This window comes from Coloeus monedula (assembly GCF_965178545.1).
Source record: "Coloeus monedula genome assembly, chromosome: 6".
NCBI classification, from domain to species: Eukaryota; Metazoa; Chordata; class Aves; order Passeriformes; family Corvidae; genus Coloeus; species Coloeus monedula.
This window is the reverse complement of record NC_138786.1, coordinates 64,873,296-64,879,295: the sequence shown is the minus strand read 5'-3', so window position 1 is coordinate 64,879,295 and position 6,000 is coordinate 64,873,296.

Genomic DNA, 6,000 nt, shown 5'->3' with positions numbered 1-6,000 from the left:
TCCACTTGCCTTATTCTCATAGTGAACATCTGTGCTGATGTTTCTGAGCAGAATCCTTTCTGGTCTGTACTTGTGCAGCAAGTAGAAGAACAGGGCTGTAGTTCATGCCCGAATTTCCTGGATATCATACAATTAGAGCTGGCAGCAATAATAATAGACTGTTCTGCACACAGTATAGGTAACTGTGTATAGATAACCACAAAGAAGGAAAAAAGAATGGAAAGGATGGGAATTTTCATGTTACCTAGAAACAAGCCATGAGCTGCTGCCTCTTGTATTCAGCTCATTAACTGCAGCTGTCTGAGAGGGAAAAATGAGCACGAATGAGCTGTGATGTATAAGCCATGTCCTGGCTAATGCTGGGCCTGTGAACTTGTGCAGTGATTTCTTTTTCCATGTCAATTGACACAATGATTTCTTTCTTTCACACCAATTTATAGAGACAGAAAATTACCTTCTGGAGCCGATTTGCACAAGTGCTCTATTCAGCCTTGAGAAAAGGTTTTCAGATTAAGCATGCAAAAATGAACGAATCCTGGATGAATCCTTCCTTCACCCCCTGAATATGCTTGGTCTTGGGAACAGAGACCCTGTTCAGACCATAAATGCAACCTGACTGGCAACACGGTTTTTAACAATTTCAAGGATCGAGTCACCAAGAGGTTAAGGGAGGAATTGCTACAAAAATGTCAGGATGGGGTTAAGCCCTCCAATGGGTCTATCTGACAAAAGAGATAAAACCACTTTAAAAATGGACCCTTTGCTTACATTTATTAGGAGGAGAAAATGGTGAAGTAATGTTGTGTGTTTCTCTGCCATCTCAGTACTAGAGAACAGGCAGCCACAGAGAGCTTGGGCCCTGACTCCATGTCCTGGCAAATATATAAAGTTTCTAATAAAATATGATATTACAAAATGAGAGAAAGCATTCGTTCTTTCCCTCAAATTAATTAAAGCAAACAAAACCATCACCTTTTCCTGACCAATATCTAATTCCAAGTTTCAGAAAGAATCTTCAAACATGGTCCTAACATATCAAGTGAGTTTGTAAGTGGTGACATGAGTCAATTGAAAACACTACCAAAAGCAACCATGAGGGTCAGTAAAAGCAGAAGCATCTCGAATGTAGAAGGATTCTGGAATAAATCACATTGAAAGAATTCTTTTTTTTCTCTGAAAAAACTCCTGGATTAAAAAAAAAAAAGAATAAGTTACAAATAAAAATTGATAAATGAATCTACTGTAGGTCTTGGGAGTATGGGGAAATTCCTGCTGACTGAAAGCTAGCCAACTTTATTTCAGTTTATAAGAAGGGCTTGAAGGAGGTCCTAGGAAACTACAGACATGCTAATCTGATCTCAATTTCTGGAAAAATTATGAAGTAAATTATACTGGGCACTATTGAAAGGCATTTAAAGAATAATGGAAAATACACATAAAAAAACCATAGCCATGAGTCCCTTGGAGTGTTTTGGACCCCAAAACAAACATGGATCTTTAGGGGTTTTTATCCTAATAGGAGAACTGATGGCAAGGGCAGCATTTTTCTTCTTTAAAGAAATTATACACCCTGCAGAAGTAGTATGCCCATAGCACTTTAGGCAGTTCACTTGAAACTAGCAGTGAAAGTTGAGATGATTAAAGCTCAGGGAGACTGAAACTGCTACTCCAGGAACAGTGCTTTCCACTTTAGTACACAGATAAAACCAATGTTTTTCATTCCTTAATGCATTCTCTAACATCTTCCTTCAGCTGTCTCTCTTGGCTTCTGACCTGTCTCTCTTGGATTTCAGACCTGTCTCTCTTGCAAGAGAAAGGAAGAGCATATGATCTGCGTATACAGGAAGAAAACAGCGTAAAAGGAGGGCTGGATTCAAAACTCACACCGGTGCCATCTGTCTCTGCCATAAATCTTTGCAGCACACGGCCTATGCTGACTTTGATGCACTACTGAGGAAGAGAAATAGGAAGAAGTGACAGTTATATATAAAATAGTCACTTGGATGTAATAATGAGGAAATATATATTCTCTGCATCTCCTATCAGAAAGATGAAGGACACTTACTGAACAGAGGCAAGAGTTTGAAATGAACACAAGGGACTTCATTATGCAACATATGATTAGACTGAGGAAATTTCTGCTCTAGGAAGTTCTAGAGGTCAAGCAACTAAAAGCATTCAAAATGTGATTGACTACTATAAAGAATATTTTAAATATGATCAAACATTTGTAAAGATGTTTGAAAGTGTACTCTTTTTTTTTTTTTTTTTTTTTTTTTTGCATCGGGCCATAATCTTTATGGGAGGTGGAGGTGAGTTAAAGCAGTTAACATAGTTCATAAATGAAAGGCAGATGACAAAATTGAATTATTTTGTCATCATAATCCATGGCACATGAAATTCTAAAAGTTAGTGCCTTGGATCTCAGAAATGTTTACTGGGCTAAAGCATTTCAGACTTTGGGACACTAGATGGCAAGCCACTGAAATCAGGGAAGGTGTCAATTCCAGCAATGTCTGAAGCCTGTGAAAATGCTGTGGAGTAAATTAAGTGAAGGCTTGAGTATCCCTTGCTGCTGAACCGTATAAATGAACAAGTGATAATCCCAAAGACGCCTGTCAAACAGACTAGGGTTAGAGATGGGGTTTTGCAGGGGCTCCCTTCCTTTCCAGCTCCCACTGCACAGCACCGAGAGAGGAAAAGAGGGATCTTTACACCACTCAGGACAAATACTCACGTCATTAACACCTCATCACCCACTGCAGCCAGGTGCTGAAAATCCCTCTGCTGCAGAAGGAGAGGGATTAGGTCTTTCTTCTCTCTTCCTACCTTAATTGCTTGGTTAATTGTACATCAAAGGAATCTGAGCATTGCAGTTGTCCTGCTGAAGTGACAAATTTGACATAAGGCTGCAGCCATTGCCTCAATGTAGAGCTGAAACTGTTATGCTCGTGCCCACTAAGTGCTTCTGTGCTGTGCAAGACTCAGGAGCTGGTGAAAAAGGGGGCTCAGACACAGCACAGAGGCCAAGACCAGAATGACCACTGTGACCATCTGACCAGGCAGTGCATAAAGGCTGACACCTCCTCTGACGAAGTTCCCAGGTGCAACCGTAGTGAGACATGGGGCACTGGAGAAGCAGACACCACTCCGGCTCCACTAGGTGGGACCAGAACCAAAACCACTTTCATTATTTTTACCAGGTGGAGCAGAATAGGGCGTCCTTTCCTATTTTGTGTTTTCTCCTGAAACACTGGGGCCTGAGTTCAATTATCCAAGGATGTTCAGGCACACAGGGCATCACCTAAGTGACTAAACAGAAACAGGAAATGTCACTGCCTTACCACTAGCTCTCTCAAAGCAATGATCAGCATCTGGAGAAGAGGAAATGTGCTATTACATGTTGTCTGAAGTCAGTAATTTAACGCCTCTAGAAGAGCAATGTGTGTCATAAAGATAAGCTCCAGGCTCGATGCTCCTAAAAACTGGCTGGAAAGTCTTTTGTGTATGGGCATAAAAGTCAGTCAGCTTCACACTAGCCTGGTAGCTGCCTTGTACTGAAATCTGATGTTCAGATATTTGTACCATTTCATTGTTAATGGACACTAATTAATCTACAGATTACATAAGTAAAAGGGAATTCAATAATTTATTGGTATAAAAATAAATCACATTTTAGTGAACCAGTAAGAGGCTTTTTTTCTGCCAGATCTTCCCTTCTGATGAAGTTAGAAGGAAGAATCTTATGACTGCAAAAGAATGGGTATATAGGCCATGGTATTTGCTTTATGATTCTGCTTGTGCAGACTCCCTCAGCCAATAGGGGAGCTTAGCAAAATGGCAGGTGAGCCTTCAGCATGAGAACTGGGGGGGGGTACAAGTGAGAAAACTCGTGGGTTGAGATAAAGATGGTTTAACACGTCAAGCAAAAATTTCACTACCCAGAGGAGAGAACCAAGGAATTCATTCCTGACTTCCCATGCCAGGCAGGTGCTCAGCTGTCCCCAAGACAGCCAGCCTCCAGCACACGTGACAGTGACTTGGGAAGACAAACCCCATCACTCTGAACGTCCCCCCTGACTTCTTCCCCAGCTTTATATGCTGAGCACAATGTCCTGTGGTCTGGGACATCCCTTGGGTAAGTCAGGATCAGCTGTCCCAGCTGTGTGCCCCCAGCTACTTGTAGCCACCTCGCTGGTGAGGTGGGTGAGGAGTAGAACAACCCCTGGCACTGTGCAAGTGCTGTTCAGCAGGGACTGACACATCCCCATGGGACCCACACTGGTTCCAGCACAGATCCAAAGCACCATGCAAGCTACTGTGAAGAAAACCAACTCTGTCCCAGACAACACCAGTACAAGGATCCAGACAAATAACTGTATTAGAAATACTTTGTTAGAGGTAGAAGTTCCCATGAAGGAGGGAAAGCTGACATGCAGCAGCCAGTGTGCTCAGACGAAGGACATATAGCCCCAGCCTCCTGAGTCTCTATGCTACCTCTGTGTCATGCTCTGAACACCCCTGTAGGTTGCTGGGGACTACATCTACCATGAAATAGTGATTTTAACCAGGTATTAGCCCTAGCAATGATTCCTGAGAGCATCAATCTCTTTCTGAAAGCATGTTTTAGCAATACCTAAAGATTTCCAATAAAAAGGATTTTTATAGCTGGCTAGAGAACTAAGCATAACTAATTAAGAACTAACTTTCTCCAAAGGAGACATTCATTTGTAGATTTTTATAACCTGATGAAACCAAGCAGTTGTGCTTCTCTATTAACCCAGGCTAAAGATCTGCATAAAACAGGGGTGCAAGTTTTAGAAGAGACAATCCAAACCTTTCTAAAATCACGAGGGCTGGAACCAGTAAGTCCCAGGCATAGCGTAACAATGGCTTGTTACTCCCATTCTCTTGTTCTTCCCAAGTCATAACTGATTTCTGTAATTCTTAGCAACTTCTTCTTTGCAAATAACCTCTCTTCATAGCTGCATTTTATCTCTCTGTCACTGTTTGAAGTGCAAAGAGATTATGTGAACCTGTCTTGTGACAGTTGAAAACTTCATCTATTAAAGTTGAGGTCTATAAAAAATGAGACGAGATAACGGGAAGAAAAGGGTTCAAAATCTCGAACAGGTTGGAAATCTGAAAAAGATTCTCAGAGGAGACAGAGCTAGAGGTGTACTCAAGGAGATGGATGGATGGTCCTGAATGCTTGGCCAGTTATAGGGGGTGAGAGTGCTTAACTGATTTCAGAAACCAGACTGTGGGCTCTGCACGTAAAGACAAATCTTGGTTCCGTTTTTGCAGAAAGGACTGTTGTGGCTTGCCTGTTAGCATGACCTCTGTAAGTCTGCAGTTCCAGAGAGTACTGGAGGAAAAACCCCAAATTAAGAGCTACTGAGCTGAGGATGCAGTCAGAGGGAATAGTTTAATGATGTTGGTATGAATCCAGGGATGGTAAGGACCTCACCCAATTTAGCAGGAACTGGATTGTCCATGTGATAATTTATCATGATTCTGTGATACAAACTGTGTAAATATCTGATTTTAATTTGGGGGGGGGCGAGGATTGGGAGTGGGTTGGTATTTTATCACTTTATTTCCATCTGGGTTCATGCCAGAAAGTACATTGGAAGGAAAGATCTTTGACTTTTTACTTCTTCACTACAGCAGTTTACTATGAAACAGATGAAATATTCAGCATTGGTTTTAACTTTCTTGTTTCTGTCTTCTTTAAGGTTTCCTGTTTCACTGTCTCACTCACTGTTTCAAGGTTAAATTTTCTCCTAAAACTTTTGACCTGTTGAAAATTAGCTTTATAACGCATTTTTAGTTTCTCTGTATAGTGTGACTAAATCAGATTACCAGCTTTATTCAGTACAAAATAAAATTCTAAGTGAGGACAGTGACATTCAAGAGAAAATTGTTGCCCTTTCATAGATTTTTTTTTCCCTACTTTATAAACAGAAACAAGGTAGAAGTTTATTTTCTAGCACTTAA